Source organism: Pan paniscus, chromosome 3 (assembly GCF_029289425.2).
Source record: "Pan paniscus chromosome 3, NHGRI_mPanPan1-v2.0_pri, whole genome shotgun sequence".
Taxonomy (NCBI): Eukaryota; Metazoa; Chordata; class Mammalia; order Primates; family Hominidae; genus Pan; species Pan paniscus.
In genome coordinates, this window is record NC_073252.2 from 178916286 (window position 1) to 178942316 (window position 26031).

The following is a 26031-nucleotide window of genomic DNA, read 5'->3' on the forward strand; positions in this document are numbered from 1 at the left end:
GGAAATTTTTATTTTTCAGAAGCCAGGTAAATGGGAGTTGCAGATGGTGTGTTTCTGTTGATTATTTTTTGAAATTGGAAAACAGAGATTGTAGTTCTTTTTTTCAGTTGCTTTAAAGCGAACCCACATGTAACTACAGCCATTCCATTGAAGTGAAAGCTGAACCATTCGACACACCATAGTAAAGACAGTATATAAAGTACATTCAGCAAAAAGGATGTGGATGGAATATGAGACACATGGCTGAAACTACTATTAATACCTTGAGGTTTAAAATCGCTGAAGGGGTAGGCTCCATTTCTGTGGTTCACTAAAGGACAGAGACCTGTATTTGAACTGAGGGCTCATTTCTCTTGACCTAAATGTGTCACGGTAACAAACAACTCTCAGAGAAGTGGTAAATCATAGTCATTAAACAAATCACTGTGGACTGTCAGTTCCTACTTTGAAGAACTCAAGCCATCTTCAGTATTATACAGCCAAAAAGCATCCATCCCTTTGAAAAGCTGCACAGGCTCTTCACTTCCAAGTCATCTATTTCTTGGAGGCTTTACTTTTGCATGTGATTTCTAAATTTTTTGTAAAATGTATCTGTTTCTTCTGTGCTGCTCTGCTTCTCTTTTCTACCACCTAATTCTTAGATTATAATCAGTTTCAAAAGCACACTAAAAACACCATCACAGATGTTCACTCCATCTTCAGGAATTTGGTGTTGCCACCCATTTTCCCAGGGGCAATATCCTGCGAAACGCCTTCTGCTGCAGTTTGTTTCTTTATTTCTGTTCCGAGTGACCTGCGGCAAGAATTGCACTGCCCTCGCTATAGAAAGTGGCAATCCCCCACTGCTTATGATTATTGAGGTTCTTTGAGGCAGGGCTCACAATCTCAGATAAACTGTGCCCCTCAATTATAAGGGCTAGCTGAATATGATCCTTGCCTTACAAGTACCTTATTTTCCAATACGCACTGTCTACATTCAATTATCAGACATTATTGGAAACACAAAGGTCACTACTTACATCTCAAAAGCTCTTAAAGCAAACATGTTATTGCCTCCTGTACGTTTGGGCTTTAAAACCTCAGAATTCACTTCAGGAGACTATTACCCTCATCTCTGTTCTTTTTGAACATCATAGCATGATGGAAAATGTCTTGGTCCAAATACCGAATCAGCCAACAAAGCAATTCAAAAGGAAAAACGCCGAGCTTTAAAAATTGCAATACAAAATGATTGCTTTCGTTCTCCGTCGCCTTTGTCCCCACCCTTCACTCCAATGTCAAAGCCAAAGCATCCCTTTGCTAGCATGACAATTTGAGCTAAGAATAAAAGCCAGTCATTATTTTATCATTTAATATTAATTATAATAGTATTAGTCATGATGAACTCCTGTAGCATTATGTAGCTTTCAAATGTATTCCCAAAGGACTTTGATTATAATTTGCCATTTTATTCATGTTCAATTATTTTAAAGTGTTGCTGAATTAACAAGATCCACTTAGCCTTAATCACTACTTACCTCATCAGTTTATAGCACTGACATGTCTGGCTTATAAAGACGATCTGTGACAGAATGAGACGGAGCCATCATGGCCACGGCTGACATCCAGGCTCAGTTCTGAGGGGTGATGGTTCCATGGGACAGGCACTATTTCAGCACTGGTGGCTAAATGCAAGCCCGCAGACAGGAGGACGGCGTGGGAGGTGGTGGCTACTGAGAACTCTCGGTGCTTCATTAAATACCTTGCCAACTCCTGGAATTATAAATAGAGTGTTCTGTATGTTTTCCTTCTGATGCACACTAATAGTCCTGGCTCTACATCCCTTATGTCTTGAAAATATAGCTGCATTGAGATTGTGTTGTTGGTGGTGATGTTTTAAATGGAATACAACTCTGCCTGACTGCTCATCAGCTCTGGTTCATTCTTCATGACATTATTACATGTTATTTCCATGAGTTCCTTTGTCCGTTATTCCCAAATTTTATTTTCTTTCACATTCTCCTTGGGCTGTCTTCTAGATTCTACCAATATACTTCATTTTTCCACTTGAGATTTATAAGATCTCTTATAATTCACACTAAGTTTTCTCATCTTCTCATTTTGTTGTGTCTTATGTAATTATAGCAATCATCTACCAGGTAATTAAAAATTACCAAGAACCCTGGAGTGGCTATTTACCTTGCCATGGCATGGGTTAATACTATGTAAGTATTATGCCCCTACTCATGTGTCCAGCACCAATGTCAGACACTACAGTAGATCCAGAAAACTAATATAAACAGCTTCTGACAATTCAACTGGACAGGGCTGATTAAGGTCACTGGAAGAGTAGTTATGTTCAAAATATAATAGACACTAGCCATCAGAAACCCCTAGATTTTATCAAACACCACCTCAGCAAATTAAATGACTTTAATCAGAGTTCTAGTAACCAGTTTGGGGTAGCATTGATAAAGATTTCTACAGTTTCAGGTGGGAATTCTATATGTGAGCCTTTTAACTCGTTGACATTATAACTGAGAATTTCCCAACCATTCCATCTTCTGCTTTCTGACTCAAGGATTTAATTCAAAGGAAAAATGAATTAAGATGGCCTGCAGCAATGTTCTCCCTTTTATCTAGCCTATCCATATTGTGCTATTTAAATTTACTATTCTCATACCAAGAACTTGCTTAGTGACTGGGACTGTGGCCTTTAATATTGCTCTGAAAACTGATAATGAACAACTTGAACAGGGGTTTTTAGATTTTTTTTGTAATTAAAAGTATGATACGTTTAATCATGACATGAAAATACATGTGCAAGCCCCACTCAAAGCAATGGCATTTTTAAAAAAACTGTCAGAATAAGAGTTTTATATGTTATCATTATACATTATATTGCTATGCTGTATGCATATGTACACAGCATATATACACACACATGCTAACTTTCTTCATTGTTGGTGCTAATAGGAATAAAAATCAGAGTTGATGCTGAATCGTGGTTTGAATTACAAAGTTATTAATGCCTAATAGATGATATTAAGTGTTACTACAAGCTGAGTGCAATTCCAACGGTTTTGTTGGTATTAACTTCTTTAATTCTCACAATGACTAAATTATGCAGAATTCTATCCTCATTTTACATCTGAACAACTGAAGCAGTGAGTAATTTAAGTGGCTTCATGCCACTCAACTAGAAATTGATGGGGCCAAGATTTACCTCCAACTTTAGGGTGGCCCATGCTCTGAAATTTGACACTCCACTGCCTGGTTCTACCTCACAAATTATAAACTGAATTGGCCTTTATGTAGCCACAGCCATGTCCTGTGTTTTGTTTTCTTTTCTCCTTCAATCAGGAGTTTCTTACAAAATATTTTGTGCAAATTATGTTTTGAGAAACACTAAAAGAAAAAGATATCCCTATGATCTTTTTTCATAGTTCTAAAGCTGATGGAGGTGTGCCTTTGAAATATTCTGTTCATGAATTTGTAATATATTGAATCTGTGGGTTAAACTTCCTGCCAAGGCTTATGATAAAATTTGCGTCCATCCAGAAGGAATTTGGAAATACTCCATAAATAAAAAGAAATCACGAAATTTCCAGGCTCCGGTGGCACACCCCGTGTTGCTTCCACTTTAGTGAATTCTTCCTTGTAAGAATTATTGAATGGCAGTTGGATACCGATCTTATCTGCTCCCTGGCTTCCCCTTCCATCATCTCGCTCCAGGATGTGGCTGCTGAGATGATTTTCCGTTCTCGCTTTCCTAATGCTGCCTTTCCGCCTCCTTGAATCTCTTCATTGCTTGTCCTTTTTGATATGACCTTCTTGTACCTTGAAATATCTCCTCTGGTTCAAAAACCTCTGTTAATTCTATTTTCCCTTCCTCTGTCCAGGCTGCCAGTCGGATTCTCCCTTTCCTCATCTTCATTGAGAGGGCGTCTCTCTCACCGGCCCTGCTGCTTGAACAGCATGCCTCTTAGCAAATATGAAGCTCTTCATTTCATTAAAAAACAAAAACTAGAGATGCGTTTTCAGGAGAGTTCTTGAGTTGCTGTGATGAAGTCGCATAAATAGGATCCTCGTTAATTTTAACTCTAAATGCGGCAGCCCTCTCAATAGTGTTCAAATTGATCCAACATCTTCTACCCCACTTATCACAACTTGACCTTGGAAAAACTGCACTGAACAGAAATATTTTAAACAAGCCTTTGACTGGTGTTATAATTACAGTCTTACAAAGAGCAAATGCCAATGGTAATCAGATTACGCATGTTTGTACCACAGGAGGGAGAATAACACGTTAAGGAGAGTCACCATTAGTCACTGAAAGGCTCCAGGAAGTAGCTTCAACACCAAGTATTGTGCAGAAGTGAGCGCTCTATGTTGTGGATGAGAGTCAGCACAGTTAGAGTACGTAGTCTTTTAAATTGGCTCATACACTACCAAATTAATGCATAAACATTATTCACAAAAGTGGATTCTTTTCAAAACATCAAATCCCTGAGGTTTCACAGGGTACAACTGAAAAATTATTACTTACACTGATCACAATTGTTCTTTCGATTTAATGTACTTAGTTTGTTTTCGATTATTGGAAATTTAACTGATATTCTTTGATGATAGGGATGAAGAAGCAATATTACATTTTAAAATAAACTTTAAGAACAATATTTATAAATTGAACATCTCCAATGTAGTTCTTAAGCTATTTGCTTGTTCATCTATGCAATGATACAGTTTTCTCTGTATTATTGCAATGATAAGTATACCTGCCTCACTTTCTATATCAATGAATCTCTGATGGGGACAATTTTTAAAGTCACGTATTAAAAGCATCCTTTACAAATTGCATATGTGATAGAAATTTTTCAAGGTGCAATTATCTCATTAACAAATTACTCATTTAACAAGCTGAGTCATCAAGATAATAAGGAGGAAGACTCAATGCTGATTCTTTTTAGAGAAAGAAGCTCGTATTATGTGAAAGATATTTTCATAATTTAAGTGAACCTTATAAACATATCCTTTGCAACTATAGTCATTTAGGTACTGGATATGATTTTGTATTTCTAATCATTTAACATAAATGAAAAAAATGAGAAGCAGTAGAATTAATGTTCTTCATGATCCAAACGATTCCAACAGAAGTGGAGATTATATTAAAAAAAGTTCACATGGTATAGTGATGCAAACCTTCCAGATTATTAGCATTTTTTGTGAAAGTAATGTCACCGTCATGCTGTTCATATTAACTGTGGTAGCATTCAGGGCAATACGCCTCCCCCAGCTTCCTCTGCAGCCTCTAGTCCCTGGCCATCTGGAATCTCTTAGCAAGGGTTGATTTGGTGCTATATTAAGCTTCTCTGATCTTTCAGATATAGTAAACTATTGTTTTATTTTGTTCTGGTATAAACACAAATAATAATTATTAACTTGAAGGGACTTTGGCTCAACATAAAGATTCCTGGACTCTCTTTTGCCCTGTCGAAAAACAAAGTTAGTTTCCACACATCCCAAAGTGTAAAGTGTAGACTCCAGTGTAAAAAGAATCATATGCTATCCTTTTCCCAATTTGTATCTTAAAATGACAAAAGAGCATATTCAAGTAAGAATTAGAAGTAAAATTTAACTTTAAGTCCATCTTCCTTCTAATTTAGCAATTAATCTTGTGAGTTTTATTGCCTTTGCTGATGTCTCCAAATTAAAGTCTTAATGAATGACTATAAAATGCCTTAAACCATGCAAAAGCGTGCTGGAACTATTTACTGCGGTTCTCCTTTTTGGTCACAGGTGAAAGAAATATGTACACACGCACACACACACATATACATACACACATTTGCATACTCCTGTGTTGTCATAGTAATATGCACAGGGATCTAGGCTCCAGGGCATCAGAAAAAAATGAGTTCTCATTCTAGAAATGCTCATAAGCCTGGTTTGTAGGTGAATTCGCTGGGCCTCAGTTTTCTCATCTCTGAAATGGGGTGCCCTGTCTTCCTCCTTACCTCAAAAGACTTTGCCAAGATTAAATGCACTAATGCCCAAAAATGCACTTTGTAAACTGAAAAGTAGTATAGCAGTATACAATATTATTCCTAGGTTTATTATGTTAGTCAGCTGAGAAAGTTTTACAGGTAAAGCATTAACACAAAAGTACTTGTGAGTCAAGTTCAGGCTGACGTATTTGGTCTTGAAATTAATTTTTCCATAGCGTTCATATAAAGATAGTGATGATTTCAGGTCTCGTTTATTTCTTATCAATGCAGACCAAATTATAAAAACTTATAAAAGTTATGATGCCGGGCACAGTGGCTCACACCTGTAATCCCAGCACTTTGGGAGGCCGAGGTGGGCAGATCACTTGAGGTCAGGAGTTTGAGACCAGCTTGGCCAACATGGTGAAACCCTGTCGCTACTAAAAATACAAAATTAGCTCGGCATGATGGTGCACTCCTGTAATCCCAGCTCCTCAGGGGGCTAAGGCAGGAGAATCACTTGAACCCAGGAGGTGGAGGTTGCAGTGAGCCAAGATCGTGCCATTGCACCCCAGCCTGGGCAACAAGAGTGAAACTCCATTTAAAAAAAATAAAATAACTTAAGTCCAAACTAAGCAGATTCAAGGAAAGTTGTAATCACACTGAATAATTAAAGTAATAATAATATTGATCCACACTTCCTCTAATAATAACATCATCAAACATTTTGTAAAAATTAATTAAGTCTCACATGTTCCTTATTTGAAAATAAATTAATAATTTATGGCATAATGAGACCTGAACAATCAGCACCATTAACTGTTCTTAGGATGAGTTTAATCCCTTAGTCATTTAATTTAATCACTAAAAATACTTTCATCTTTTATTGATTTGTATTTCAACTGTCCCCGTTTCAATTTTTAGAAATACATCTTGCTTAGTCTTTAACAATTCATAATATAAACTTTAAAAATAATCTGACTTCTATGAGTCTATGAAATTAAAAGGGAGAGGATTAGATATAGTGTCTTTCCACAAGAAATCACATAAACAAGGAAGTTTATTTGGTTTATTTTGAAGAAGGTAGAATTATTTCTAAAAACTTGAGAGAGATTTTAAAAAAACCTTTTAGGTGACATAAAATCAGAATCTAAAATATTTCATTACTTTCATGAAAACTTACACGTTTCACCTCTTATTATGTAAAACTCTAGCTAGGTTCATCTTTTTTGGAAGATATGAAATGGACCTATGAAAGGAAACCTTTTTTTCCAAGGGAGAATGGTACAAAGTTTTCCAGAAATTTAGCAGATTATTTTTGACTTAGTTATCAATGTAGAAGAAGAATGAAAAGATGGTGAAAATGTTACTTGTTGGCAAATATCTCTATTTCTTTAAAAATAATATACTTTTGCCAGGTTAATTAGCAATAATTACTTTTAATAAATAACCAGGACGGGGCACAGTGGCTCACTTTTGTAATCCCAGCACTTTGCGAGTTTGAGATTAGCCTGGGCAACATAGCAAGACCCTATCTCCAAAAATAATGAAATGATTGAAGAATATGTCAAGCCTGATGGTCTGCACCTGTAGTCCTAGCTACTCAGGAGGCTGAGGCAGGAGGATTGCTTGAGCCCAGAAGTTTGAGGCTACAGGGAACTAGGATTGGGCCACTGCACTCCAGCCTGGGCAACAGAGTGAGACCCTGTCTCAAAAATATATCCATATATATATATATATATATATACGTGTATATATATATAGCCAATTCTCAACTCCTTGTATTACCTCTGAAGCCTCAAAAAAGATAATACTCAAATAAGCAATTTTTCTCAATGGACAAAGCAGAAAGCTGCCTGCCTGTTGTGATATTAGGGATGTCTTGTGATATCAGGAAAGCACTCTACCCTAAAACTTCTGTTCTCCTAACCTCAAGGCATAGCACAATCACTATTACAAGTGTAAGAGCAACAATAACATCATAATACATATAGCCTCATTTATGAGTACTTACTGTGTGCCAGGCACTCTACGAAGCATTCAGTATGGACACAATTGATTTTAATTCTCATATCAACACTGTAATCTAGGTATTATTATCTCTGTTGCAAAGATGAGAATGCTGAGGTATAGAGTGGTTGAGAAGCTTGTCCAAAGTCACACAGCTTGTAAGTGGTAGGACTGTTTTTTAAAACAAAGTCTGCTTAAATTCAAATCTTTTGAAATTCATTTCTGTGGATTTTTGAAGCCTTATTATTCCCTATAAGAATGCAAATATCTTGTCACTATGACCTCACTGCTGGAAAAAAGGAAGCAGTGAATTTCTTAGTAATTTTCCTATCCAATAGTTATAACTGGGAGACTGTAGCGTTCTTTGGAGAGTGGATTTTAGGATAGGTTTGTTTTACTGTACTTTGCTTTTGGGTGGAGGGTGAAGAGATAAGGGCAGAGGATAAAGTCTTGTCAATACAGACAGTGCTTTAATAATACGCTACCTTGAGAGAGTACCTGATAACAAGCGGATAGGCAGTAGATGACAGAGACAGAAGAACGATACGGGTACATCCAAAAAAGCTTCACCCACTTTATAAATTTGCTCAGAGGGAACCTAGGCAGAAAGCCAATTCTCTACTTATTTTCTGGATCCAGTCTCATTACATTAAATGTATACACACATCCTTCTGCTCATAGTCCATTGGTCAAAGCGAGCCACGTGGACACATCCAGTTGCAAAGAGCACTCCTCTCCTCTCGTGGGCCCAGAGAGAAGAGAACTAGAGGAGTGATGAACATTCGTAGTAACTACCGTCATGGTAACTAACATAGTTACACATATGGAAAAATGAAATAAACCTAGCCCCTTTTTTCAAATATAAGTTATATTTTTGATGAGGTAAAGATACAAATATTAAAAATCAAATTTTAATACATTTAGAAAATAGAGCAGAATGTCTTATGACATTGAGGTAAGTGATAATTTCCTTAAAAATGAAGAATACAGACTCCTAACAAACAATATTAGTAACTATCATTGCATTGAAATGAAATACCTTTTGCAAGACAACAGTATGTTGTTAAAAAGGAAAAATATAAGCCACACACAGAGACAAAAGCAACCCATATGGGCAATAATAAATTAATTTCCAGAGCACATAAAACATCTGAAAATCAATATGAAAAAGACAGCTAACTTAATATACAAATAGACAATAAATACAAACAGATAAGCCATGAGAGAGAAATGAAGAGACCATCATTACACAGTGAATGCTCAACCTCACCTAGAATCAACAAAATGCAAATGCCACTGAAGTACCATTACAGACCCATCTGGAGGCGAAAGTTCAGAAGTTTAACAAGACCCCTGTGGGGGGAATATGAATAGATGGGAGTTCCCTTATATCCGGGATGGGCATGTAAATTTAGCTTACTCACTTTACATAACAAGTTGGCCTCAGGGACAAACCCTGTATCCCACTTCTTATATTTCCCCTCTTAAATAATACACAAGTGATTGTGTTTAGGGTTGTTTGCAGTAGCACTGTTTGTAATGATAAAAACTTGAAAGCATTCACAGAAGAACAGATGCATCCATTGGAATCCACTCCCTAAGAAGTAAGCTTTCCAATAGCAGCCACTTTTTCTATTTTGTTGGCTGTTAAGTCTTCATCACCTAGAAGAATGCCTGGAATGTAGTAGGTGCTCAATAAATATTTAATTAACTGAAGAAACAAATGATGAGATAATTGAAATACTATAAAGAATCTAAAATGAATGAACCAGAGTTACACGTATCAATATTGATATATTGATAATCCTCAAATTAATGTTGAGTGAGAAAAGCAAGTTGAAGGATATGTAACTAAGAAATCATTTTTATAAATTATAAAACACATAAAATACTCTCTATTGCTTATAGAGAGGATAAACATATATACAAATATCAAAACCCGACAAGAAGGACAAATTCAGGAAAGCATTTGGGGTCTAGCGGAGGGTTTATGAGATCAGAGAAACTAAAGGCAACCATAATCTTATTCATATTTTTTTCTACAAAAGCTGATATGACAAGTTAGTATTTTTTAAACCTGCATATTGCAGAGTATCTCAAGTTTTGAAAATATTGGTTTCTGTACCTCTTTTTGTATAAAATATGCAATGACAACATTATTTACTGAGAGTACTCAACATACCCATATTAAATTCATGAAGCAACTGAGTAGGCAATTTTGTTTCTTAATAGAGTATTGTAATTTATTATACTTTGATATTCAGTAGCTTGGCAACTTATTTTAATAATTTACTAATTTCAACTATTCTATTCAAATTTCACCAGTTTAAAATATCGGTATAAATTTGTGGCTAGAGAGCACTGAACTATGTTGCAGAAGTTCATTACGGTCTTCTAGAATCTCATACGGACTGTTACATTTATATCTAACAGTAATTAATTAATAAATGCCCATGTGTAAATTACAGTATTCTGGCTAGAGTACAAAATTCTTCTAGTCTTGTCTCTGCCTTTTAGAAGCTTACCACTGAAAGTCTTTAAATGTAGAAAAGATTTCGTGATACACAAAAAGAAAAGCTACATTCGTTCAAGACATTATTTCTCAACATTTCTGTGGCTTGATATTTGCTCTTTGTTCTTCTGCATTTATAGCTCAATCCTTCTGGGCAAAGATGGAACCCTCTTAAATATTTTCTGCACTCCCAAGCATACTGTTCACACTTCATAAATAATAAAAAATAATCATGATATTTAACCTTTCATTACAGTTGCTCTTAGCTATTCCATTCGTCTCTTTGTGATTTGCCTCTGATTCATCTTAATGTTTTTAATGACCATTTTAATTAAATGAAAGAATTCTGCATGGCTATAGTTATGGATTACGCTGAAAGGAATATACACGTATAGTGAAATTACATATATTTGTGACCTTACGACAATCAAGGCTGTTTAATCCTTATCAGTGACATCAGTGTGGACCCAATTAGCACAGTTTGCAGCCACTTCATAATTCAAAAGAATGTGATCATTCAGCTGGAAGCACATTTGACAGAAACTCCATAGTCGTGAAGGGAAAAGCTTGCAAGATCACCCACTAGGATGGAGAAGCTGTCATTCTTTCATCAGTGCTGTTGAATACTAATGTCAAGGTCAGGATGGTGTAATTTTAGGCTGCCAAAATATTGCTGGAATTGATATACCAGAAGATGTTTAAGAAAGTAAAGAAATACAACTTTGGAAAACTTTCCCAAGGTAGGGTTTGATATGACTCTTTGCTGCCTGGAGACAATTCTCCATTTTATCATTGTTTTACAAGAAAATCTTCTGCTAGTCCTGCGCATAACGATTCCAATATTCTTCCCTTCCTTTGTCCCTTATATTATTAAATTTATATCTTGGCTAAGAATTGTAACTATTGTAAAAATCTATTCCTTTGAGATTCTAATTTTAAAAGAAAGCCTGCTTTTGTTAAGCTTACCGTTCACCCCTCCACCCTCCTTCTACCCCAGGTGGAGCGAGAATATAAGATACATCAAATTCAAGTATGATTTTCTAAAAATGTCATTTCAAATAGGTGTTTCTCTTCTCCTCAGAGTGTAGAAAATAAGAATATAATAAATTGAAATAAAAGTTCAAGTTACATGGAATCTCCGAGACAATAGCTTGTTCTAATTAAATAATAATTGCTTTACATTGTTAACCTTAATTCCATTTGTCTATGGTACTCTTGTGATGGTGGTTGTGGTGTTTTCCAATGCTTTTATATACGTTATGTATGTTATAGGATCCTCATGACCGTTCTGGGAAGCAGAGAACTGTGTTTCTTGCCATCATTTTAGAAGAGACATGTGAGGGTCTAATAGCTGTTGACTTTCTGAAAATTCACAGCATGTAGGATGAAAATCTGGTCCTGGAACCAGCTTCTGGGATATGTTTCAGTATCCTTATATTGTTACACATTGGCCACTTATTATGGTATCTTTGGATCCCTAAATTATTCTCCTAATTTCTCCCTTTTTCTGTCTTTTTTTTTTAATTTTAAGGGCAAAATAATAGGCAAAATGCATTGCACATTTCTTTTATTTTTACTTTTACTGAAATTTCCAAGACTCTGTTCTCTCAAACAGGAAAAAAAAAAAAAAAACCCAAAACTCACAGTTGCCCTGATCTGATTGATTTCGCAAACATAAATATGTCAATGAGCTATGCCAAACAATAGCTCAGTAGGACTGTTTTCCATATTCCAGATACATTTTGAAAGATGTCTAAAATGACATGTTTGCAGTAAAATATACATGGCCGGGTGAACTTTCCTACTCTTATCTTGCGCCTCAGTAACTCTACAGAGAAAGTGAAATCTTCTCTTCTGCATCAGACATGTTTTAAAAATATTTAAATATTGCTTTCAAATATCCCTTACCCTTCATAAACATACTGCATACTTTTAACAAATTCTAATTTTAACTTACTACTCAGGACTGCTACTTAGGGCTTAGGGGCAGAAAGCCATCACCTTTTTAAGTGTTTTCCTGGTGGATGTTTTAACTGAATTGATTCAGTCTACATTAGACCATGCTTATGCTTAGCTTTAAACAGAATTTATCAGCTTCCTCTGGTGCTTTAAATCTTCTGAGATGATTATGGAGACAGCACTACAAGCCTGCTTGACGTTAAGCAATCTTTTGTGATTTGGGTATAAAATAAAAATGGATGCCCTATTTTAAGTGACTAACAACTTGGCCTTGGAAATCGTGGAATAAATACACAATGAGCCCAGCTAGCCCCTGAAATACACAGTGCCACAGCGTCAAAGACAGATCTTACTCAAAGGTCACCCTCTTACAGTTGGAGTTTGAAGAATAGGAAGCAGCATGTGGAAGGTTGAAGAAAGTTTGTGAAAACCTCAGCTGGCCAGGCACAGTGGTTCACGCCTGTAATCCCAGCACTTTGGGAGGTCGAGGTGGGCAGAGCTCTTGAGGTCAGGAGTTCGAGACCAGCATGGCCAACACGGTGAAACTCTATCTTTACTAAAAATGCACAAATTAGTTGGACGTGGTGGCACATGCCTGTAATCCCAGCTACTTGGGAAACTGAGGTGGGAGAATCCCTTGAACCCAGGAGGAGGAGGTTGCAATGAGCCAAGATTGTACTGCTTCACTCTAGCCTGGGCAACAGAGCAAGACTTCATCACAAAAAAAAAAAAAAAAAGTTCAGCCCAGGGCATTAACTGAAATATATGCAGAAACAGTGTATATATATATATTTTTCTAACCCATCTCATCTCTTAGTCTAATAGATATCCTCTGTCTTTTCATATACAGCATTTGTGTTCAACCTGAAAGGTGTTAATCCAACAAATATTTATACAGGGTCAACAGGTTCTGTGAACAGTCCTGGGGATTCATTAATAAATAAAGGAAGTCCCTTCTCTCAAGAAGCTCAAAGTCCAGAGGCAACGCAGTTTTTTTCTTTAAGGAAAATAGAGGCATTGTCAATGCTAAGATGGGTACTACAATGACCATATGAGAAAAACACAGCAAATAGAGGCAAAGGAAGGGGAGAGCACGTGTGTCTCAGAGTCCACATGGTATTGGCCCTGTCTAATGCCTGGGTAGGATGAAGGAGCTGAGTGCCAAAGCTTTGTAAAACCAGTGGGCTGGCTCCTGTGGAGTGAGTTGCCATAGGCCATGTCTATGGCTGTCCTCTCCTGGCCATGCCATACCCCAGTAGGCAAAAGTGCTTTCAACATTTAAACATCCATCCTCTTCCTGGTGCTCCTCCCCAGCATAGGGTCTTATGACATTAGCTATGCTTCCTGTCTTTGAGGAAGGTCCTTGACTCAGCCTGTTCCCAAGAGTGCCAGGCAATGGCAATAGGGGTCTGCCAGGCCTGTGAACTCAGGGCTTTGCACATAGGATTCTATTGTTTGACAACTCACTTGCAGATCATAGAGACTTGATGGAATTATGTAACCTTAGCATGCTTCTATTTTCTTAGTTTTAACATGGGAAAAATAAACACACCACCCTTAAAGGTTACAATGGGAATTAAGAGAAATGAAGCCTGGGTCTTCCCTCCTAGAAGGCAGTTGATAAAGCAGTTTATCTTTCTTCTTTCTTCCCACCTTCCCTCTTCTTTCTTTTATTTCTTCATCATCTTCTTAGCCATCTTGTTTGCAAATTGCAGCTCAGTATGAACCAGACCTCCATGAGGTGGAGAAGTGAATACAACTGACCATGTTCTCCGAATAAATCACAAAGAACTAAAATCATCTGTGATTACAAGACCAGAGGGTTGGAGTGAAGATTAAATGAGATAATGCAAGGAATGCATTTAGCACATAGTAAATGCTCAATATGTATCAGCTGCTGATAGCCGTAATATAGCCTAGTTTCACTGTGGCAATGGAGCAGAATTGCTAATTGTGCAAGAGTTGGATGAAATAATCCAAGCAAAGCACTTAGCATATAGTAAGTACTCAGTAACTATTAGCTACTATTAGCTGCTACTAGCTGAGTTTTCACTGCATGAGTGGGAGTGGAATTGACAAAATTATCCTAGGATGAGGCTTCTGCTGTTATTCCACACCCTGCAGACAGCCTTTGATGGTAGCTGAGGAAATTGCTTTATTTTGTACCTGCTATGAAGCAAGCTACTGGTGTGATCATAATACTGGCAGAGAAACGGGAGCTGGTAGAGAAAAGAGAAGACAAACTCCTTTTTTTTTCTTAGCCCAACAGAGCAATTATCCTAGTCCCCACAACCAGAAAGAGAAAACAAGACAAAACAGTACTTAAATTCTATACTATATTCAAGCCTTAATGAGAATGATTTTCTCCCGAAGGCTCTTCTAATCCACTGGTTTGGCCAGAGTTTCAAAGGGTTGCATTAATTCACATTAAAATATTAAAGTTAATATTTCAAAACTTTACAATGCCTTCCAAAATATTTTTGCATATGTCGCCTTCTACATTAAGTAAACATTTATTTGGTACATTATGTATGTAACATTATAGCTTTCAAAAATTATATAAGAAATTGCAAGGAAAATGTCAAATATGATGGGAGAAACAGTCTTATTTTAAATGTTTGCTTCTAGGGCTTTGACTTAAAAATATTAACCTTAAATTTGAAAGGCCAAGGTTCATACTAAGTTTTCCAGAAACACATTAAAATTGTCACTGTGAATATCAATAAACTAAACATCACTTTGAGTTTCGGCTTTCATCTTCAACTCAAACCTTAAGCACACATTTCAAGGTTGCTTATGTATGTTAAAATATTCCATAGAAAAGTTTGCAAAAGCCTGTGTGTGAGCCTAAAAGTCCTGGTTATCTTCTTAACAAAGACCTTCAGTTGAACAGCTCAGCACAAAAGCAAGCCTTTCCAAGGCAACAAAAAAGACTGCTAAGTCCAAAAAAAAGAAAAACGGCTCTAATACTACAAATTTGATTTGGGATCCAAATAAATTAAGAACAAGCCCCTCTTTCATTAAAGCAGTGACCCATTTTATGGCAGTGGATTGTGGCTTGTTCACCTCTTTATTCAAATGTGACTTATGCTAACTAGTGGAATTCAGGCCCCACCATTTCTAATGGGGGCACAATTGTGGCAGTTGGAAGATGGAGCTGTTTCTTTTCCATTCAAGCCTGATGTTTCCTCCTTGAATCATAAAACTTGAGAAATACATGTTGACGTTCTGTATTCGCAATGTGGGCATTGGCTGGGCATCACCATAATTGTCAGTGACAGACATTCTTTTACAAAGATAAGTTCTCACCTAATTTGTGTGAAGCACTCCCCAAAGAATGTCGCGGTAACAGCCAGCACATGTGCAATATTGCTTTCAAATAACATGCATGTGCCAAATGCCAAAATGAAAATTTGTGGAAATGACATCTGCAATTGCAGGAAAAAAAAATGTCTCAAAGAAATCATGGGAGATTCTGTGTTTCTTGGAGTTGTTTTGGTCAGTGCTCTTTTCATAAAAAATGACTGCTTTATCACTCTTCTTGTGAGCTTCCCTGTGATCTTTAGCAAGAGGCAGGAAAAGGGTTGGGTCATTCAAGGGGCATCAACAAAAGCAGCAAGTTCAGAGTCACAACTACAGTATGGTGTAAAGGATGGATACGAAAGCTCGTGGTTTCTCAAAAATTCCTATGTCTAATGTCTAATTTGATTTACTTGTATATGTCAAGCAAGGTTTAGCAAATCCAAAGACAGGGCTTCTTTTAAGGAAAAATAGCAATAGCTACACTTTATGTGATGCTTGCTGTGTTCCAGGCACCCTTCTAAGCTCTTTGTGTATATTAACTCATTAAATTCTCACAGCAGCCCCATGAGGTCTGTATAGTTGTTATTTCCATTTTACAGATGAAGAGGTTGAGGCATAAAGATTAAAGACGAGGCTGGATGATGGCTCACGCCTGTAATCCCAACACATTTGGAGGCTGAAGCGGGTGGATGACTTGAGGACAGGAGTTTGAGATCAGCTTGGGGAACACAGCAAGACCCCATTTCTACAAAAAATTTAAAAAAATAGCCAATTGTGGTGGTGCATGCCTGTAGTCCCAGTTACTCAGGAGGCTGAGGTGGGAGGATCTCTAGAGCCCAGGAGTTGGAGGCTGCAGTGAGCTATGATGATTAAGTAAAGGTTAAAGTTGGAAAGCAAACACTGCCTGGTTCCAGGTTCTGTGTGCTTAACTACTAGATTATACAAGAAAGGAATGCTTATTTAATTAAATAATGAAGTTAAAGCACTTGACATAGTGAACATTCAAGCAATGTAATCTAATGTTATTGTTTTTATTATCATTCTCATTATATTTGCACTGTAGACTCTCTAGCCAATACTCCCATAAGCCATTATCTGGATAATTTGATCAGTATACACAGCAGCTCTGGTCTTCGGAGCACCCCAACAGAAATCCTTCTCCATTTCAAGGCATTCAGAGATAAAGTGTGTGAACAATTTCTTTAGAAACCAACTTACTTTTTCCCATGCACATTATTATTTGGTAAAAATATTTGTAGTCATATAATTATATTAATGATACAGATAGTTGTTTATTTTTAAGCTTCAACTCAAAAACATTGCTTCCCTTCCTCTACTATGCTTAATGCTTAATTCATTTTGACAGCTTTACTGAAAATATAAAACTTACAACTGCCCCCTTTTCCGACTTTGCCTCTCAGGGAGTAGGAGGTGTGGAAACTCCCCTTGACCGTATCAGCATCTGTGCAGGTGATGAAAATTCATGAGCTGCCTCTTGCCTTGAAAGTGAGCAGGATCTTCCAACTCCTTTATGAGGGTAACAGTGAGAAGAAACCTTCCCTGGAGTCCGGGGTAGAGGACACGGTCACCTGCATAAGGCAGGAGAGAAGTGGTGCTCTGCTCACAGGAGGGGCAGTGCCTGATCTGCAGCAGCCCTGACCAGGCCCAGTTCTGGGTACTGGTTACATTGTCTGCACCATATGATCTCCAAAAGAGCCACTGAAATGCTTACGAGCTCTCCCATGTTCAGCTACCTCTCATTAATCATACCCGAAATGATTTTTTTTTCAGTCTCATACTTTAAAAAATTTAATATTTTCATTAAGAAAATCTAGACCCCCACTTTGGAATGAACTGATCATTATAACTGTGATATAAATATAGTCAAGAAACAGAATAACATAAAGGAATAATGGTAGAATTGCTCTGACGTGGATGAAAAAAGTTTTTTCTTCAAAAGCCATTGATTGAAACTCTAAGATAATCCAAGGTATAGGTTATCTGTTAAAAAATAATTTATTGAGATGAAATTTACATGACATAACATTAACCACTTTGAAGTGAACAACTGAGGGTCATTTTGCATATTCACAACGTGCAAGACCAACTTCTATTTAGTTCTAAAACATGCCCATCACCCCAAAGTGAAACCGATTGCTTATTAAACAGTTTCTCCCCATTTCCCCCAGCCCCTGGATACTACCAGTCAGCATTATTTTCCTATGAATTTACCTATTCTGAGTCTGTCACATAAATGAAATAATACAATAGGTGACCTTCGATGTTGGGCTTATTTCACTCAGCATAATATTTTTAAGGTTCATTCACATTGTAACATTTATCCACACTTTATTCCTTTTCATGGCTAAATATTATTCCCTTGTACATGTATGGAATATACCACATGGAACTACCACGGTTTGTTTCTCCATTGCTCCACGGATGGGCATTTGGGTTGTTTCCACCTTTTGGCTCTTGTGACTGAGGCAGCTCTGAAAACACATGTGCATGGGTTTATTTGAGTATCTCTTTTCAATGTTTGAGGGTATATACACAAGAGTAGAATTGTGGAGTCATTAGATTATCTGTTTACTTAATTATTCAAGTTCTAGGTCATCCTTGGATCAACTAGTATCATCCTTGCTGGTCCACATCCCATGCATGAGTAATTTTTATGGTTATTTTTCCATCTCCTTTCCTATCCATTCTTTCCAATTCAGCTTATTATCACTTTGTAAGCCTCAGAAGTTCTGGGTATGCTCTGCACTCTCATAGTCTCTTATGATGCCATACTGCAGAAGAAAGAGAGACAAGATGCTTCCAATGAGAAATGTGGCATTAAAAAGCATGATATTAACTCAGCCATTCAGCAAACATTTCTAAGTCCCTGTGACCTGGACTTCCTGTTACATGTTTGGAATATAGATGGAATAAACATGGGCCCTGCCCTCATAGAGTTTTCCATTTTAAAAGCAAACAAAGGGTATGAGTGTCTATTCATATGATTTAGATCACAATTTGATTTCTAAAAGCCATAAATGATATGGTGGCATTTTTCAAAGAAGAAATGTTTGTATCTATTTTTGAATCATGAGTGCATCTTTTCTTGCTCTATCTTGCTCATTCTCTGATTAGTTCCAACGTTCAGTCACAGCCCTGTAGTAAGCGGAAGATCCCTTTGAGATGATTCGTGGTTTCGTATCTGTCCTGTGACACATTGGCAGACTGAATGTCAAAAACGCCCTCCTGAAAAGCTAAATTTCAGCCACACAATGAATCTGTATGTGTACTTCTGGCATCTCCATATTTCCCCAAAACTTTAGCAAGAGTTCATTTCAGTTTTAAAACAATAGAGCATTCATTTGCATCTGAAGGGCATGAGACTCTAAAAAATATAACAAGTTTAACAATTCATGTAAATGCTTCAAAACTCATTTCTTTTTTCTTTTTTCTTTTTTTTTTTTTTTTTTGAGAGACAGAGTCTTGCTCTGTTGCCCAGGCTGGAGTGCAGTGGTGTGATCTCGGCTCACTGCAACCTCCAACTCCCAGGTTCAAGCGATTCTCCTGCCTCAGATTCCCAAGTGGCTGGGACTACAGGCATGCTGCACCGTGCCCAGTTAATTTTTGTATTTTTTAGCAGAGACGGGGTTTCACTATAAGTTGGCCAGGCTGGTCTTGAACTCCTGACCTCAGGTGATCCGCCCGTCTCAGCCTCCTTAAGTTCTGGGATTACCGGCATGAGCCACCATGCCCGGCCATCAGAATTCATTCCTAATCAAAGTGGTAATTTCATAAATTATAAAATAAAGAGTGAGATTTTTGAAGTCAGGAGCATCTGAGAGAGCTAGATGCAGATACAGAGGGATATATTAGAATACAGACTAAATGGATCCCCAAATTGAGTGAATTTAAAAAATAGAAATGTATCAGTCTCTCATGTAACAGCCATATGCTACAAGGAAAAAGAGGCTTTCATCTCTAGGTTCAAGATGGCAGCAGCAGCTCCAGACAAGACATCTGCATCCCAGCCAGTGGGAATGAGCCAGTGCAGGACAGCCTGTTCGTTTTAGGAGTGCATCCTGTGAGTAGCACACATCATTTCCACTTGGATAGTCCTGGTCATAACTTTGTCATACGGTCACATTTTCAAGGGAGGTTTGGAAAGGTAATCATATAGTTTAAAACTTTGGAGCTCTAATAGAAAAAAATAAAAGAATGTGTCTGAAGAGATCCAGCAAGCTTTGCCAGATAGTGAATTCTCTGATGTGACGAATGTTCCATTTGATTCAAGTAGATACCAAGCTAATAAAGATGTAATCTAGCTGAGATTCTAGATTCTAGAATGAATTCTTAACTATTTTCCAATAATAAAGTCAGTGGGATTTAGAGTAGCCATCTAGAAATAACCTTGTAACCATGGTTTTAGTCAGTACTTATATCTTTATTGATTTTGATTCGATTTCAACAATATAAAAAATATAGCAAAGTTTGGTTAAAACCCAACATTTCTTCAGTAATAAAGCTCTTCTCATTTTATGGCCTGTTGTAGGTAGAAAACACCAAATATATATGTACATCTATTCTCCATTTATGGGTCACCTCATAATTTTGCTTAACAAATGATACACCAATACATTTTTGTGTGTTGTAGATAAATTATTTAAAAATCTGATTCAATAAACAAATCTAAATTAATATGAAAGGACAGATTCTGTTTCTATGAGAAATCTGCCAGAAAGATATATTTTACACTTGAAGTTAAACTTTTCAATAATTTATTCTCTCTCTAGGCTGCCTGAAATTCTAAATTGCTCAAATTACTGCTTGGGTGCATGGATGACCTAGTACCAGGGTACACCTGATGGCAATTGTTTATATATAGAACACAATCCTGATCAATCTCTGACACTTACTACTGACTTCCTGCTGCTCAAAAATGTGTACTCTAATAGCATTTGTATGTTTTCTTTTCCCTCAAGGTTTCAGATTCCTTCTCTACAAGAACATGGAAAATTAGAATGAACATTACAGACACTATAATAGAAGCAGTCCAAGCAATTTCACTGTACTCTAAGATACCATATGGTACTTGCTAAATAAAAATATATTATCTATGTGTAAAGATATATCTATATAGATATAGGCATGTACAAAGACTGATTTAAACATTTATCTTTTGCAGATTTCAAACTTAAGAATTCCAAACATCATTAACCCCTAATATGCAACATCTTTAATATTTCAACTTAGAATAACTTTTAAAAAGAGATAAATGAGTAATTAAAAACAAATTTCTAAAAATGGACAGAACTATACGTTTAAAAGTATAACCCTTTTGAAAATGACTTCTCCAGACATTTGGAATTCCCATAAAATAACAACTCTAATACGACTAAGGTGATCAAATTATTAATCAGCAATTCAATGTATGCTAAACTGTTAATCGAATTTTTTTAAAGAAAATAGATTGTAAAGTTTTTATCAGTTTTATCACACATCTGTTTAAACAAACAGCTTTTGAAAGAATTTGTATGGTGGAGATTGAGATAAGTTTGTGTTTTTCTTTTTTAATTTTTTCAAGGCTAATAGGAGTCCCTTCTGCCCCTGAGGCAGAAGGAAGCAAAATGTTCTGTGATCCCTAGTGGTTGCACTGCTATGACACAGAGAAGTTAAATGTAGAGAGACTCCTGAGAACATAGACAAGTGTGTGTGTGGGGGGGAACTTTTTTGAGGCCTAAAAAAAAGAGAGAGAGATCAGCAAGACGATAAGGAGACTGGTAGGAAATCTAACTTGAAGATGAGAGAATCTCTGTGCTCCCCCAGATGGCTGACTTCCTGCCACTCAGGTGACTCAGGTGTTCCTGGGACATGCCTTTCCTGACACCTGATCAGAAGTGGTGTCTTGCTGCTCCACTTCTTGGCACTCTGTGAAATCATCCTGTCCTATTTGCTTATTGCCTGTCCACCAGAATACAAATTCCGTTAGATCTGGCTTCATCTGTGTCCTCAGCGCCTTGGCCGCATTTACTTGCCTAGTAATTGGTACTCAGTAAATATTTGTTGTAAGGGTCAAGGAATCACTGAACATCCTAATTGAAATTATTTACGTGTTTCGACAAATATTAGTCAATATTTAAATATGTAGTAGGCGTTTACACTTTCTATTTTACCTTCTAAGTCTCTTTCAAATCTGTCCACCTCTCTTCAGCTTCACTGCCATCCCCGACTTCAAGCTACCCTCTTCTGTTGATTGAACAAGTGCCCTAGACTCCTGTCCTAGCACCCACTGAAGTACCAACCTCCAATCCGCAGCCTTTCATGGGGCAGAGTAATTTGTATTTTGAAATGTGAACCCTTTCATAGTAAACTCCTACTTAACCCACTTCAAATTGTCTCATCTCCCTTAGCCCTCTGTTTTGACTTGTTCTCCACAGTATTGCAAGGACTGGCCGCCACCTCTTTTTTCTAGAGCCACTACAACTGTATTTCCCTTATTCTCTGCAGTTCAGCCACCAGGACCATTTTGCAGGGTCCCTTTCTCCGAGAAGCCTTTTTATTCTGCTGTTTTGACTACCTGGCATGCCCCACCCATTCCTTCCACTTTAGCTAGTTACTAACCATCTGGCTACAAATCAGGCATTCACATCATTGCCATTCAGCTTCCCATTGGCACAGAAAGAGGCTACAGGTGCTAAGTTAAGGAATGCGAAGTACCCTCCTCGTTACTCCTCAAAAAGGAAAGAAAGTGAGCGTTTTCTTAGAGAGCCTCTACCTCCATGCCCGTGGTGGTCACCATGGCAGAGGGACTCAAGCTAAAAATCCCTGGAAGCAGCATGCAATCAGCCACAAGGTTTTCCTCTTCTGACACCTAAACACCCATACTTTGAGATGTGAGAGAGAGATTGCAGACAAGTCTTCAGACACATATTCATTCACTCATTCAAAGACACGTATTAGAGTTAATCATGTGCCAGGGACTGAGCCTTGAACTTTCTTGAACCCTTGTTCATGCTGATCCTTCTACTTGTGGTATACTTTCCCTCTTTCCCTTCCATCCTTTCAATGTCCTTAAGTCCCTGGTGAAGTCCCACTCTTCTTTCAAGGCCCAGTTGAAATGTGACCTCTTATCTGAAGCTTCCCTGAACTACTTCAGGCTGAATTAATTGCTCCTCTCTCTCTGTTCCCAAAGGAGTTAGTTCATACATTTGTAAAAGCACTTATCACATTGCATTATAACTATTTGTATATCTGTGTCCTTTCTGGACTTTCTTCTTTGTAGCAGGGACCATATCTTACTCATCTTTAAGTCTCTCATCTTATACTCAGATCTCACGCTTACATCCCTGGCTCTCATCACAGGGCTTGGCAGGTGACAGGCACTATTTAAATATTGGTTTTTGCTTAAATGCTGAGGTTTCCTCAGACATCCTTGGACACTGCCATGAATGTTGAGATGTAAATAGTCATAGGATATATTTTACAATCTTTCTGGATGATTTGTTAAATAAATTCTCTCGGCATTGTTACTTTTTGAGGGAAACTTTTATGATAGCCCAAATTCCCAATGCATAGAAAGACAAAGACAATAGAAAAATACAAACTTTGCAAAAATCAGGGCAATAAGAAATCTGAAAAGCAAGTGGGAATGCAACCATCCTTGGAAATTAGGCTAGGTCACTGAGGAAAGGATCCGAAGAAATAGCACAAGAATGTAGGGACATATTCAGAGGGAGGGACAAAACACAAAAGAAACAGAAATATGTTATTATAGAAAGGCAACATAAAAATATTCCTAAATAATATATATCAAGTAGACTTTTTTCCACAATGAAAAAACACAGGAATACATGTAAAATAACATTTAAGAGGAAGGATTTGGAAACCAGCCCCAACCACATTGTGTTACTGTACCTCCCTTGACGTTAGTCACATTACCTTTGAGGTTTAGTTAAATTTGTGGCTTGCTCGTGCCTGAGGGATAGTTAAGAATAGACAGGTTTAAGTCTACTACCAAATATCAACTCTCTCCAGGGAACATTGCAATTATCTAGCTTGATCTGAGACCCCTAAGTGGTAAGAAACCTCTTTGTAAATCTCAGATTTAGACATCTTGCTGCATACACCTGGAAAAAAGGATCCAACCTAACTTGGAACCATCAGATAGCTTGAATCAGCTTTGGCCTGGAGCAGGATGACTAGTTTTCAGTTGTGCAATGGAGGCAGTTTTGATTACACTCTCCAGGCCCCCTGACATTCCTGTTTCAGGATAGTCCTTGGCATAAATCCATGCTGTTGGTGTATGGAGTTGGCTATGAATGTCCCCAAACCTGGACTCTGTAAAGGGACACTGATGAAGCAGGCTAGAGGCAGCAGTTTATTGACAGTCTGAATGGATAATCATGGGCTTAAGTCTTGCTCCTCATTGTCCCTATTAATTCTGCTTTTGATTCACTTTCACATACTCCTCACCCAGACTGGAGAATGTTGTCCTTCATATGAAAAGCAAACAAAAATGGATTGCATTCAGTCAACCCCTACCTTGATGGTGGCCTGATGGGAGGTTTTGAACTCAAAGTAGGCCACTGAAGGAGATGAATATTTTGAAAATAGCTCATGCACATCAATAGGATTAGAGGATGGAAACCTTTGTTGACTTAAGGGGGAGGCAGATTGTATTTCAGCACTATTTCTAGTTATTACATTATTCAGCCCTTGTGAATAATGAAAAGATTGTTTGAACTCTAAACAAGAAAAAATACTGTATTCAGCTTTAAAGAGAGAGAAAACAATGAAACTTTTGAATAGATCAGCTGGTTTAACCTTAGTATGTGGCTAGGTATGGAAATGTGGTATTAATCTGTGAAAACCTCCAGGAGAGTAGCAGATGTGAGAAAAAGCACTATGACTAGGAATGTCAGCCCAGTTTGTTTATTTGGCAGATTGTATATTTAACAAGGAAGCAATGGATGAAAGACTTTGCCTCTGTTTTGTGTAAGCCTCACTCTACCTGGAATCCATCCTTTCTCCCTTCCCCTAACACATATGCAATCTCTGTGGAAATCTGTTTATCATACAAGATACCACCAACATCATCTCATGTGAAGTCTTCTTGGGCCGCCTTAAGTTCCTCTGACTCTGTGGTAGAAAGAGTAATGTCCCCTTCCCCAAGATGTCCCCATCCTAATTCCCGGAACCTATGAATATGCCACCTTGCACTGCAAAAGGAAGAGACTTTGCAGGTGTGAATAAAGATCTTGAGATGGGAAGGTTTTCTGGGATTAGCTTCTTGGACCCAAGTACTCACAAGGGTCCTCATGAGTGAAAAAGGAGGCAGGAGACTCCAATTCAGAGGGATGTGGCATGAAAAAGACTCAGTTGGTCATTGCTGGCTTTGAAGACAAAAGGGGTCCATGAGCCAAAGGAGGCAGGCACCCTCTGGAAGCTGGAAAATTCATGGAAACTGATCCTCACCTAGAGTCTCCGGCAGGAACACAGCTCTGCCAACATGTTGGTTTTAGGCTAGGAAGACCCATTGCTGACCCCTCACCCAGAAATGTAATAAATGTGTGTTCTTTTCAGCTTCTAAGTTTGTTACAGTAGCAATAGGAAGCTGGCACAGATGTCTTGGCACAATTTTCCACTCCTTTCCTCTGCATCCCTGTCATTTTTTGCACATCAAGGAGTGCCTTCCTCAGTGTGTCCCCGCTACTTGTTTGTGGGTTGTCTTCCCATATGTTTCTTCCTCAGACACTAAACTGAAACCAGTGTCTTATTCATCCTTGTTTCCCTTGTGGGATCAGGTGCTCCACCAATCTGCTTAATAAACATGGAAAAGATTCACTGCAGGTTCATTTGTATCAAGGATTTCCTCAGATATCCTTCTATGCGCAAGCCACTCTTTCATTCATTTTTCATCCTCTTGGCTCCTGACTCGCTCTCTGAATTCCAGAATCTTATTCTAATGAAATATGGGACACAAGTCTCTGGCTCTGACTTTGACACCGTCTCACCCTTCCCAGCGCAAGCCACTCCCTTGACATCCCTATTAGTAGGGACAGCTCTCCTGGCTCTGCCAATCACTGCCCTAATTCTCCATTTCCTGGAATTAAACCTGGCACAATAAATGTTAAATGAATCCTGATTAAATACATAGGCCAACGCAAAATAGTATACAAATGACTTATTTTACTAGGTGGTAGGGAAAATAGCCACAGGGATCAATGTAGGAGGCTACAACATGCAAGGGATAGCTCCAGGGTCGTCTCTGGTTTCCTACTCTTA

General features: G+C 37.7%; 1 protein-coding gene and 1 long non-coding RNA gene across 2 annotated transcripts in view; one reads left to right on the forward strand and one right to left on the reverse strand.

Annotated features, from left to right (window-relative positions):
• LOC130541477 (uncharacterized) overlaps positions 1–1700 on the reverse strand; it is a 96241-nt gene extending 94541 nt beyond the window's left edge. Inside the window, exon 1 of the long non-coding RNA XR_008955535.2 lies at positions 1518–1700. This is a non-coding gene — a long non-coding RNA (uncharacterized LOC130541477). The remainder of the gene's footprint in view (positions 1–1517) is intronic.
• TENM3 (teneurin transmembrane protein 3) overlaps positions 1–26031 on the forward strand; it is a 2735422-nt gene that overhangs the window by 1102178 nt on the left and 1607213 nt on the right. The gene's annotated exons all lie outside the window — the stretch shown is intronic.